At 44.1% G+C, this 13,926-nt stretch overlaps 1 protein-coding gene across 1 annotated transcript in view; it reads right to left on the bottom strand.

Annotated features, from left to right (window-relative positions):
- Positions 1-10,179, bottom strand: part of RALA (RAS like proto-oncogene A) — a 35,418-nt gene extending 25,239 nt beyond the window's left edge. The window contains exon 1 of the mRNA XM_070424729.1: positions 9,957-10,179. The gene's annotated coding sequence lies outside the window, so the exon portion shown is untranslated. The remainder of the gene's footprint in view (positions 1-9,956) is intronic.
- Between the last annotated feature and the right edge of the window lie 3,747 nt (positions 10,180-13,926).

Genomic DNA, 13,926 nt, shown 5'->3' with positions numbered 1-13,926 from the left:
ATACAAATATTGTATCTGTTCCCGTTTTGTTTTTTTTTACTTCAAAATAAGATATGTGCAGTGTGCATAGGAATTTGTTCATAGTTTTTTTTTAAACTATAGTCCGGCCCTCCAACGGTCTGAGGGACAGTGAACTGGCCCCCTGTTTAAGAAGTTTGAGGACCCCTGCTCTAGTGAAAAAAATAAGTCAAGGGGCTTTAATACAGCATGGTGACTATAGTTAGTAATACTACTGACTTAGCTTTAAGTTGCCAAGAGGGTAATTTTAAAAGTTCTCATAAGGAAAAAAAATATTTTTGTAACTATGTGTGGTGATGGACGTTAACTAGATTTACTGTGGTGATCATTTCTCAGTATATACAAATAGCAAATCATGTTGTACACATGAAACTAATATGATGTTAGATGTAAATTACATAGCACTTAAAAAAGACTGCATATTGTCTGATTCCATTTATGGAGTCCAGAAATTTCCAAATAGGCAAATCTGTACAGATGGAAGTAGATTAAGTACAGTTGACCCTTGAACAACACAGGTTTGAAATGCACGGGTCCACCTATACATGGGTTTTGGTTACTAAATATGTACAATGCTGTACATTTTTTTCCTTTTGACTTTTTTAAAATACATTTTATTGATTTTTCAGAGAGAGGAAGGGAGAGGGACAGAGAGTCAGAAACATTGATGAGAGAGAAACACCGATCAGCTGTCTCTCGCAAACTCCCCACTGGGGATGTGCCCGAAACCAAGGTACATGCCCTTGACCGGAATCGAACATGGGACCTTTGCGTCCGCAGGCTGACACTCCATCCACTGAGCCAAACCGGCCAGGGCTCCTTATGACTTTCTTAATAACATTTTCTTTTCTCTAGCTTACTTCATTGTAAGAATATATATTATTTGTATATAACATACAAAATATGTTAATCAACTGTTTATATTATCAATAAGGCTTCCAGTCAACAGTAAGCTTTTAGTAGTTAAGTCTGGGGTGAGTTAAAGTTATACACAGATTTTCAAATGCACAGATGTCCACACTCATAACCCCGACATTGTCCAAGGGTCAACTGTGGTTGCTTGGGGCTATAAGGGTGGATGGAATCAAGAGTGATGACTTAATGAGCATGGGGTTTCTTTTATGGGGTAATGAAAATGTTCTTGAATTCGATAGTGGTGATGATTGCAAACTACATCTACTAGATGGCATACTTTAAGAGTAAATTTTATGATATGTAAATTATATCTTAGTAAACTTGTTATTTTAAAATATCAGCCTCCCACATCCCAAAATAAGCAAAGGTCATAAAAAGGCATTTCACAGAATAAAAAATATAAATAACCACTGAATGTACAAAAGTTCAAACAGTTGTAACCAAATATGTAATCTTCAAAATAAAACATAAAGACAGGAATAGTTTTTATAATCTGATCAAGTTTTATTTTATTTTATTAAAAATATATTTTATTGATTTTTTTCAGAGAGGAAGGGAGAGGGATAGAGAGTTAGAAACATCGATGAGAGAGAAACATCGATCAGCTGCCTCCTGCACACTCCCCACTGGGGATGTGCCCGCAACCAAGGTACATGCCCTTGACCGGAATCGAACCTGGGACCCTTGAGTCTGCAGGCCAATGCTCTATCCACTGAGCCAAACCGGTTAAGGCAAGTTTTATCTTATTGTGAAGGACCAAGACAACTACTAAAAACCCCAAGCACCACCTGGCTGGTGTGGCTCAGTGGTTGAGTGTCAACCCATGAACCAGGAGGTCATGGTGTGGTTCCCAGTCAGGGCACATGCCCAGGTTTCGGGCTCAATCCCCAGATTGTGGGGGGTGTGCAGGAGGCAGCTGATCAATGATTCTTTCTCATCATTGATGTTCTGATCTCTCTCTCCCTTCCTCCCTCTGAAATCAATAAAAATATATAAAACACACACACACACACACACACACACACACACACAAACAAAACCCATAAGCACCAAGTAAGATTAAATGAAGCAACAGACTCAGAGAGAATTATCTTAGTTGTAGTTTTTAGTCATGTGAAATAGGAAGACCTTGGTGATTAATAGGGTGTTGGGAAAGTTACTAATAATCCAAAAATTAAGAGAGCAGGGTTGGTGTCCCAGAAACCTAAGTCCTCAGGGCACAGGGATTTTGTCACCGTCAAAATGTCTCAGGCAGAAATAAGAGGGGAAACAGACTGTCCTCAGACTAAAAAGGAGGGGGTGTGGGGAGGGGCAAATAGAGGGAATGGAAAAGATTAGCCTCCTGACCAAGCCCTGCCATCAGGATGGCAGCATATACTAGGACAGTGGTTCTCAACCTTGGCTGCACATTAGAATCAGCTGGGAATCTTTTTAAAATCCTGATTTCTGGGCCTCATCCTCTGGAAATTCTGTTTCTTTGTTACTAATGATGAGGCCCAGAAATCAGGATTTTAAAAAGATTCCCAGCTGATTCTAATGTGCAGCCAAGGTTGAGAACCACTGTACTAGAGGGTGAGACACCCCTAACCTCCAACCCAAGGCTGAATGGCATGCCAGTTAGGCAGCAAGACCTGGAGAGTAAAAGGCAACATGGGTGCCAGGAAAAGTAGGGATGGACAGTCAGCCATGGACAAAGAGTACTCACCAAGTAAGTGAGAGCTCCTCAACCTAGGGACAAGAAGAGATTATTTCGTAAACACCCAGCTACCATCACTCTTGGGACAGCAAAGATGAAATGAGAACTGTAGAAACTTCTAGAGAGAAGTATCTCAGCATAAGGGACAAGAAATTAACAAATACCCTACCACCAACACTCCTGGGAAAAGGAAATACTTCGGATGGCAGAGATAAATAATGGGATGTGAACTGAGAGTTCACACATGCACCCAAATAAACTTGAACAAGAACCTACAGAAAATATCCTACTTGAACTTTCTGGATGAATTAGATGGCAGTGAAATAAAAACACTCCAAAGTTGGGAGACTGAGCACTGGTGTTGCCTATAATTGCATGTGGGTGGAATATGTGCAGGATGCTGGGCCAACACCCGATTCTACACCAACACATCACTTCCAGCCAGAGAACTAGGTCTTCATAAATGAGTTCTGGAGAAGGAATAGCCTCAAAGTCAGACGATCCAGGCTCTACAAATGTATCTGGAACTGTCCCACAGCTGTGTACTCTAGGCCATCCCAATGGATAAACTGGTCTACAAACTTGCTTTGCCAAATAACCTATAGACCGAAGCCAAAACCACATCAATATGACATTAACCCAATTCATCTGCAAAACACAGAAACCACTTAAGACTATGAAAACCTAGAAGGGAACCCTTAGATTTTCATCGACCTATAGCAGCATTAGCCTAGAAGTCACGGTGACATCCATGACTGGTTGAGTGAAGACTACAATGAAGTTTGGAAGAATTGTGTGGAGAAGCAGGAACAAAACTCAGGACTAGTTGTATGAACCGGGAAACCATGGAACATTTCTAGCATTGCTTATCATTGTACTTTGTGCTGCTGCCCACCAAGAAAGCCCTACCTCTTACTACATTCATCTCCATGAAAGATATCTTAGAGATAGCGAAGGACTACAGTCTTTGACAGGCATATCCATAGCTAAATTAACATGCAAATGTACATCTTTGTATATCCAGAGAAGATAATACAATAAAGCTCTCAACATATCTACTAAAGACACTGTAATACTGCTATTTCACCTTGTTCTGGAGATGTTAATCAATGCAATTAGATAACATAAATAATGAGAGGCATAAACATTGGAAAAGAAAGGGATACAATTTCTATATACAGGTGACAGGATAGTATATCTAAGAGAAGCAATGATTAAAGTAACTCAAACAATAAGGATTCAGCAAGGCAGCAGGAAATATCCAGAAATTAGCAATATTCATATACATGAAGAATAACCAGTTAGAAGATAGAATGGACAAGAAAACCCTATAATAGCAACAAAAAATAAAATACTTATGAATAAACTGAAATGTTAAAAACTTAGATGATGTATTATTAATCTCAGTTCTTGAGTTTGGCAAAGAAAGAATTCAGAACCAGGAACTCAAATTATAAGAGAAAGTTTATTTAGAAAGTTACAGAGGTAGTAAAAGTGAGCCATAGAAGAAATGGGCTAAGGAAACAAGTTATAGAAGCAAAAGAAGGGCCCTTGGAGCTTAAGAGAGAGAAAGGCAAAGGTAATGCACCTGAGGGACTAGGGGTAAACAGGGCAGAGGGAAGGGAAAGGCCTGGGTGCAGAGACTGGCACTCTTATACACTACTGATGGTAATTCAAAATAGTAAACCGCACAGGGAGAGGAATTTAGCAATCCTATATAATAAAGAGGTATTATGCAAATTGCCCATCACACCCTCGCACAAGGTGGCCGCCCCCATGTGGTCAAAGATGGCCACCACAAGATGGCCAGCAGGGGAGGGCAGTTGGGGGGGGAACCAGGCCTGCAGGGGAGGGCAGTTGGGGGGGACCAGGCCAGCAGGGGAGGGCAATCGAGCTGGCAGGGGAGCAGTTAGGCATCGATCAGGCTGGCAGGGGAGTGTTTAGGGGCTGATCAGGTTGGCAGGCAGACGTGGTTAGGAGCAATCAGGCAGGCAGGCGAGCGGTTGGGAGCCAGCAGTCCCGGATTGTGAGAGGGATGTCCGACTGCCAGTTTAGGCCCAATCCCACAGGGGTCCCAGATTGGAGAGGGTGCAGACTGGGTTGAGGGACACTCCCCCTCCCCCAGTGCACGAATTTCGTGCACCAGGCCTCTAGCATCTAATAAATCTTATACAGGAATTTATCTTGAAGATATATGTCCAACAATACAAAAATACATATAAGCAAAGTTTTTCATTATAACACTAGAGGCCCGATGCACAAAATTTGTGCAAGAGTAGGCCTTCCTTCCCCCAGCTGCCGGCACCGGCTTCCCTCTAGCACCCGGAACCTGGGCTTCCCTCGCAGCCCCGGCTTTGTCAGGAAGGACATCTGGTCTAATTAGCATATTATGCTTTTATTACCATAGATCATTTGTAATAGAAAAATATTGGTAAATACTTAAATGTCCAAGTACAAGAGAATGGTTGAATAAACCCTTGTACACACAATTGAGTTCTATGCAGTCAAGAAGGAAAAGTTATTTAATTTATGTGTATCAGTTTTTCAAACAGCTTCTAAATTGTTAGGACATAAATGTATATTCAGTTGTTTGGACCTAACTATGTAAGAAATAAAACCATTACATGTTTCGTTTGACCTAGGGATGCTATAAAAAACTTACGGATATAATAAGGCTGCCATAAACTGAGAAAGTTTGGGAACTTCTGATAAAGGCCTGTGAAGGCTTTTAAGAGTGTATGTGTATGTAGTTATGAGGTTACTGTGGATTGTGGTTAACAAAATTTACAATAGGCTAATGAAGGCACTGTCCATAGTATAAGAGCTATAATAGATTTTTATGATGGCACATAAGAGCAAGTAGCTGTCTTGAAAGTTGTTTTTTGTCTGTCTCCCCCCACTCCCCCAGAAATTGTGTTAAGAGAAAGCATCTAATCAAGATAAAATTTTTGGAGACATAACCTAAGCTGAGTTCTGAGAAGTATACTAGACTGGGGGGAAGGAGTGGCTAGAATTACAGGAAGAGAAAAATGGAGGACTGAGAAAATGCTGGGTCCAGAAACTTGGCATTGCTGACACTGAGTCTCCTGGAAAAAAAGAGGTTAGGAAGGAGTAGATCTTGAAGGTTTTGTTTATGTGATTGAGGATAAGAGGAGTTTAGATTTTATTTTAATGGGCAAAAAGGAGTTGCAACAGGGTTTTAAGTGGGGGAGTATCATGATTGCTCTAACAAAATGGGGAGGAAAGAGGGGTTGGTGGTGGGGAGCAACCAGAGGCTAAAAGCTGCTGCAGTAATTCAGAATAGATCTGGACAGAGCAGCTGAACTAAAGCATTTGCAATTACTCAGTGATGTGGCAACCTCCACTTTCAATGCACTAGTATGCTAGCTATTCAACTGCTTAACACAGAAGCAGAGATCCTGTGGTTTCGGTGACGACAATCATGATCTTTGTGAAAATCTGGGATCTTTGCCTCACCTTCACAATGCATTTGGGAGAAGAAGTCAGTTCACAATCTTGCTGTTTTACTCTTCAAGATGACACTGTCAAACCCTGATATTTAGCTTCAATAAGTGAATTCAGCGGTGAAACTGGATCCTACATTTCAAAGAGATTATTTGTGTCAAAGGTTATATCTACTAAATCTCATATAGGACTCTAGCTGGGAAAGCCCTTCAGGATAGTATTATAATATTTTATGGAAATTTGCTTTTTTGGCTTGTACAGACTACCTCCTTGACATTGAGAAATTAAGTCTTCACCTTAAGCTATAATTAAATCAAAGATAAAAATTCTCTTCTAAAATTTACTCACAAGTCCTTGAAAAACTCAGACCTTTCATTTTACTTTTTATATATTATAACCAAATCCTAATGGGTACGATAAGGTGTCTTAGAGCTAAAAAGAAATAAAAAAATAATTGTTACTAATGAGGACTAGATAATGAGCTGTTTTTACATACAGCTAGGTACTTGTTTTAAAACCAAGAGATGAACACATTTGACTTGAGCCCATTTAAAATTGTTAAAAAAACAAAAAACTCCACAGGCTTAGAGAGAGTGAAGAGAATTCTTCTAGCACTAAATAGCAATTAGACCCTTACAAAAGTTCAGCCCACTTTAAGCCTCCATATTAAAACCAAAAAGAAAATGACATATGGTCTAAAATGGTAAAAATACACCCAGTACACCTTTGCTTTTTTTTTTTTTTAATATATTTTATTGATTTTTTACAGAGAGGAAGGGAGAGTGATAGAGAGTTAGAAACATCGATGAGAGAGAAACATCGATCAGCTGCCTCCTGCACACCTCCTACTGGGGATGTGCCCACAACCAAGGTACATGCCCTTCACCGGAATCGAACCTGGGACCTTTTGTCCACAGGCTGACGCTCTATCCACTGAGCCAAACCAGTTAGGGCCACCTTTGCTTCTTTTACCATTTTCCCATTCCCCTACAACCTCTCCCCCATCTCTTTTAGTGAAAGAAAAAACAGCATGCCTTAAGGAAAGCTTACTATAAATAGGTTTCAAAAAATCCCCTCACATTTCAAATACTGCAGAGGTAAAAAGCAGTCATCAAACACCATAGTTGAGTTCCTAATATGTACTCTATTTTCCCAGGACACTTATATGAATAATGCCCAACCATTTTTTTCATCACAGCACATATAAAGGGTGATAACACTGTATTTATAGGTTCACTGGAGATAAACAGAAGAGTCGCTACTGCCACTGCCACTGCCAGCCACTTGGCCAGGGTTACTAGCAGCCCCAGGCCCCACTAGCCAACCAAGTGCTGAGATCAGTATCTTGCTTTCCCGAATCTCATTTTCCTCAGCCTCTTAGGATTAATTGCAATACCCAAGCTTTAAGAAGTCATTACTTTAAAATTCAGACTTTACTACACACTAGCTAGCTGCCTAGCCACTGGCAAATAGCTTCACTTAGTAAAGTGTAGGAAAACTACCTATCTTGCAGAGGTACTGTGGAGATTTGAAATAATGTAAGTAAAGCTCTTATCACAGGACTTGGCAGGCAATCAATGTATGAGGAATGTTATTATCAGGAGGGTTGGTACATTCAAAAAGGGAAATCTGACCACTGTACAGTGATAATGACAATGAAGTAAGAAACTGCAGGCTTCCTTCCTCTCCTTAGTGTCTAAAAATGAAAACATTTTATAAAACAATGGAAACCATATATTGTCTCCCTACTTCTTCAAAATCATAAATCTTTTTCCTCATTAACAGCCTCTTATTCTAGTATTTTAAAAGTGATTGTCCTGGCCATCCAACTAGTAAGGGTTACTAGTACGTATTACACTGATACATACACATACAAGAAATGATACTGGTACATTTATTTAGAAGCGGAGCTTAGAAAACCAGTGCAGAACCACCACCAGATATTTGGAAAGGAAAGAAGGTATCAGCACTTTTTTATTTGGACCTTCCTAAAGTGAAAATAACCCAACTACTTACAGACAAAAATTATCCCCCCCACACAAATGGTAGGCAAGGGTCTTTCCTATAATTGGCCCTTTCCACCTGAAAGCCCTTCAAAAAAGGTGTTGAAGAACTGCTTCAAAATAGATGATGCAGATGCCTGCACACTCAGCAGACACACTAGAGAGCAGCATCTGGATCTCTGAAAAGAAATGTGAACGTGGCTATTGGTAAATTATGCCAAGGTCATATTGGACGTCATAGGATTTCACGTATCCATGGGAAAAATGAGCCACTATAAGCAATTCCGGGATGCACCACGTTTTCCCAACAATGGCAGCTCCCAATTTCCTCTTTTTAAAGACAGGGTATGGCTGTCAACTCTAAACCTAAACTTACTATCACCAGGAAATCTCTGCTTGATAACCTTGGACAAACATGCTCAAGTAGTAAACCTTTAACACTGAGATACAAATTATTATAATGCCTAGTCACAATTCCCCAAATATAATTTTAACCTTTCAAGGGAGGACAGAGTTTTGGAAGGAGAGGGAGGGATTCTTCTTGAATTGTTTTTTGACCGTGCTAAAGAACAGACAGGCAAAGCAAAGTCTGTATGTGTCAAGAAACTGGAACACACACACACACACACACACACACACACACAACCTAGCCCAATAAAATAAATGACTCCTGGAAGACAACTGTGAGCTAATTAGACTTTCATTCATTCAATGAAGAAATGAATGAATAACGTCTATGTAGGCCCATCACATGGAAACAGACGAGTAAGACATGGCTTCTGCCCTGAAGAAATTCTAAGTCTAAAAATAATATTTTAGAGTTACAGTCATTTTAATAAAGGCACAAAAACAACTAAGAAGATATACATATTTAAACAGATCAGTAAACATAAGGTAAGTGAAATGCCTTCTACTGTGAGTTCACTAAGGAAATTTGTTACCCCGTTTTCGGAACATGATTAAAGCTGTCATTAAGGACAGGATTTAACTTATGACACATGTTTTATAGTTTCCCCCTACCATCACCACCAGACACCATCTGTAAATGAGGTGTTTTTCAGGTTGACATGCTGGGTGTGGCGCTGGAGTTCTCACACAACCTCCATGGCACCTGGATGAGCTCTCAAACATCTGGACATTCTGGTTCCCGAGCAAAGGCCAGTTAACTCCTTCATTCTCCCCAAACCTGAAAACAACGCGGCACGGCGACCCCGCCCACTTGGACACCTATCAGCCTCGCGCGTACCGATCCCACCTGCCACCTCTGGACAGCCTGTAGGGACGGACTACCCTTCGCTCCAAAGAATTACATTCTCTTCCTCGTCTTAAGAGGCGGAATTACCCGAATAGGGGCCAAACCTGTGCAAGAGCCCAGAGCCGGCTACTGAGTTCAGTGCGTAAAATCTAACGACCAGTCTGGGAAAAAACCCCTTTCCTTTGACCGCTCTAGTCCAGGCCAGGAGTTGAAAGGAAGGGATGGAGGGGACAGGAGCGGAGGGAGGCGCAGGGGCTGGGGCAGCGGCGGCGGGTCCCCAGGTTGCGGGCACCGCCCAGGCAAGGTCCTCCGCGCGCAGGGCCAGAAATGCGGGGTGACCTTCCGACGAAGAGAACTTGGAGCGGGTGTCGGGCGCGGGGGCCCTCGCCGCCGCCGCCCGCCCGCCCTCGGAGGTGCGCTCGGCCGCCCCGAGGCGAACACGGCGCGCGGATTCCATCCCGGGCTCGCCCCGGGCAGAACGCGCGAGGTGCAATCTCCGCGCCGGGCCCCGCGCCGCGGCCTCGGCCCGCTGCCAGCCGGACACACCCCCGCCGCCCCCCGGCGGCCCCCACCCTCCCGAGCGGCCGGGACGGGCGTCGCTCACCTGCACCGCCAACCAGTCCGCCGCCCCACGGGCACCGGAAGCCGCGGCAGGGCTGGCTCCGGCCGAGAGTGCTCGGTCCTCGTCTGGGAGGCTCTGCGCCGCGAGCAGCAGCAGGAGGAGTCCGACGGGCGGCGGCGGAGGAGGCTGGGAGGCAGGGGGAGGACGAGGCGGAGGAGGCGGAGGAGGAGGACTAGGGACGCCCCGCTCACGACAGATCCACCCTCCTCCCGCCCGCTCTGCAGCAGCCGCCGCAGAGCACTTCCGGGGCGCTAGGGGCGGAGCGGCCCAGATGGGGCGGGACTTCCGCTCCTTTGGCGGAGCCGAGGGTGTCCGGGGGCCCGAGCTGGAGAACAATAGCTTGGGGGGCGGGGGGCGGGCTCTCTCGCGTCCACCCTCTGCGGGCTGCGGCCCGGCTGCGCTGCCTGTGGGGCGTCCCCACCCCCAGCTCCCTGTGCCCGAGATGAAATCACCTCCCGCGGGCCTGGGAGTGGCCGCAGCCTCGGGGAGTTTCCCGATCTCTGCGTCAGCGCCGCGACGTCTCTCTCTCTCTTATGGGGGCCAAGAGGGGGGTCTTGGAGGAAAGAGGGAAGACCAGAGGACGCCATCTTGCTTCTAGGGAGCAGCCCCCTCTCCCGGGGCGTCCTAGGATGGAGGCCTCTCCGTCCGGCGGCCGGGGTTTGCCGAAGCGGAGCCGGCGCCCTGGCTGGTCGCGGGCCGAGTCCTAGGAAGTGGGTCCGCCCAGCGCCCGAGCGGGAGGGTCTCGGGGGCCGCCCCCGGGGCTCGAGGCTGCTGGTCCGTGGAGGTCGCCCGCCCGGGTGGTCTGGACGCTGGAGCCTTGACGAGGGGCTCTCCCCCCGCCCCCCGGGACCCTGCAGGGCGGCGCGGCGCTTAGGTCGCCCTGCGGCTCCACCCTTGGATTTGGTAGCTGTACTCCCAGAGTTGGTTGCTTTGTTTAAATCCAGCCACAGGTTCAACATAGATCATTTGCTTAACATTTGTTAGTAACTATAGAGCCGTATCTCTCTCTTTTTTTTTTTTTTTTTACTTTTTTTTGTTCTCTTATCTTTGCGCCCTGCCTCCAAACTGAGTACCAACTCAGGGATCGGCAGGACCCACTCTGTAGGCAGACATGAAAGCATATAATTACGATCGGAAGTGTGGTCTATCAAGGTTGACGGAGCAAGAATAAGTGACTTGACTAACTCTGCAGTTAGATTTTAAAGTCAAATGCGGGTTTCCCAGCTCAAAAATGGGGGATGGGATGCAAGTCCAGTTCCTAACAGAAAAGTCATGCAGCGCAGGGACAAATAATGTGTTGAGAAATCCATTCCAGGCCCGAATTTCTGAAAAAAGATGAGGCTGGAGCAGCAGCCAGAAGACAAATCATGAGAACTACCTTCCCTGCCATGGTGAGGCAATGACTAGAGTGATGAGCCCGGGCGCTTGGACAAGCTGTGGGCGAGGGACAGGTTAGTTGGGAGGAGCAGGGCAAGAAGAGTACTTGCAGACCAGAGATCGAGGATGAAAGGATCATTATGTGAGTATCAGTGATCATGCAAAGATAGATTCCTAAAATACTCAGGAGGCCAAATCAACTGATTTGGGTAATTGATTGCTGAGGTCAGGTGCGGGGTAAAGGGGGTGTGTGTGTGGCAATGAGGCTGTTTTGACTTCGGGGGAGGATAAATGAGAGAAGGGTGGCAGTCAGATGGGGGAGGGGTGCAGCAAATGAGTGCCATTTGGGACCTGGTGAGTTTGAAGTAGCAGGTCAAATGGCAGTTGCAATATGGATCTAGGCTCTGGGGAGGATGTAGGCTGGACTTAGAAAAGCCCCAGGTCTTTGTAATGCTTTAAGCAATAAAAAAAAAAAAAAAAAAAGAAAAGCCCCAGGTATGTGTTAACCACATCCAGGCAGACGGCAGTCTCACTTCACTGAGCAGTTTCAAAACCACTTCTCCTTTCTTCCTATGTTTTCTTGGGAAAGTGCTGAAATGTTACACTGAAACCACTCCCCTCCCTCATGTGATGATTTCTGCCCCTCTATAGACTTAATACCCAAACGCTTAACGGTCTGAGGATCATAAAGGTTAGGTTTACAGGGAACTGAATATGACAATGGTAAGAGTATAGCATCATAAACTCGTAAATTGAAATGTAATTTTAATGAAAAGATATTTTAAATTTGATCACTGACATTAGGTTAGTTAAGCTGGCCACAGATGAAGGATTGAGGATGGCAGATTGTGCAAGTAACTGCTGAATGGAGAACTAGAAGGAGGATGGCCTTAGGAATGAGCAGCGGGAACACAACGAAAGACAACTTTAAATTCATTAGCCTGTCTCAGCTGTCTCGGTTGTTCACAGCTTTGCTAACCTGTCTTAAAGCCCTCAGAAATAGTATGGATCATTTTGAGCAGAGGCTTCAGAAAACCACAAATAGCAAAAGCCCTATAAATAATAGCTACAGTGTCAAAGATTATTAGGTCTTGTTTTACATTCCTATAGAGCAGCATTTTAAACACAAAAAAATGAGGAACTCTCACTTTCAGTTCTTAGATTATTTAAGTACATTATTCTTAATTGTCCTAGAGTAGAAATATACAGGGTGACTTTTCTAGGATCATACAATGAACAAAACATAAAAGGGCCTTAGCCAGTTTGGCTCAGTGGATAGAGCGTTGGCCTGTGGAATGGAAGGTCCCAGGTTTGACTCTAGTCAAAAGCGTAAGTGTGGGTATACATTTTTTGGGACACCCTATATTTAGGTCTATTAATGAACCTAAATGATCTTGAGCTTGAGTTACTTTTATGTTTCTTGTTTTTTAAATATATTTTTATTGATTTCAGAGAGGAAAGGAGAGGGAGAGAGAGAGAGAGAGAGAAACATCAATGATGAGAGAGAATCATTGATTGGTTGCCTTCTGCACGCCCCCTACTGGGGATTGAGCCCGCAACCCACACTTACGCTTTTGACTAGGGTCAAACCTGGGACCTTCCATTCCACAGGCCAACGCTCTATCCACTGAGCCAAACTGGCTAAGGCCCTTTTATGTTTTGTTCATTGTATGATCCTAGAAAAGTCACTTAACTCTTTATGACCTTTCTTTTTTTATCCTCACCTGAGAATATGTTTTTATTGATTTTAGAGGGAGAGGAAGGGGGAGAAAGATAGAAACATTAATGATGACAAAGAATCATTGATCGCCCTAACTGGTTTGGCTCAGTGGATAGAGCATCAGCCTGGGGACTGAAGGGTTCCAGGTTCGATTCCGGTTAAGGGCATGTACCTTGGTTGCAGGCACATCCCCAGTAGGGGGTATGCAGGAGGCAGCTGATTGATGTTTCTAACTCTCTATCCCTCTCCCTTCCTCTCTGTAAAAAAATCAATAAAATATATTAAAAAAAAAAAAAAGAATCATTGATCAGCTGCCTCCTGCATGCCCCCCATCAGGGATTGAGTTCACAACCCAGGCATGTGCCACCGGAAATTGAGCCATGACCTCCTCATTCATAGGGCGACACTCAACCACTAAGCTACTGCCGCCTGGCCAGTTCAATATTTTTAAGGGTTCTTTGATACATTTTGGCAAAGTCTGGGAAAATACGCCTTTGGTCAGCATCTATTTCTATGAAAATTGATACCCATTTTATTTTTATCCAGTTTTATAAGTTGCATTATTTTCCACATACCTAGTATCAACTTCTAGTGGCTCCTGTATTATTGTGTGTGCTGTCTGTGTGTATACACACATACAGAATACCTTCATATCTTCATGCTGAATGCTAATTTAGTGTTTAATGTACTTCATTAAGTGAATTCTATCATAAATGAACTAATTTGTCCTGGGAAAGGGTAAAGGTAGGGATAGACCCGACAGAAAGTATTTATAAAGTCAGGAAGGCCCTAGCCGGTTTGGCTCAGTGGGTAGACTGTCAGCCTGCAGACTGAAGGGTCCCGGGTTAGATTCCA

Source organism: Myotis yumanensis, unplaced genomic scaffold (assembly GCF_028538775.1).
Source record: "Myotis yumanensis isolate MYYU_CA2020_CCGP unplaced genomic scaffold, mMyoYum1.0.hap1 SCAF_9, whole genome shotgun sequence".
Classification (NCBI taxonomy): Eukaryota; Metazoa; Chordata; class Mammalia; order Chiroptera; family Vespertilionidae; genus Myotis; species Myotis yumanensis.
Note: the sequence above shows the minus strand (reverse complement) of the source record. Positions and strands in the feature narration are given on the sequence as shown.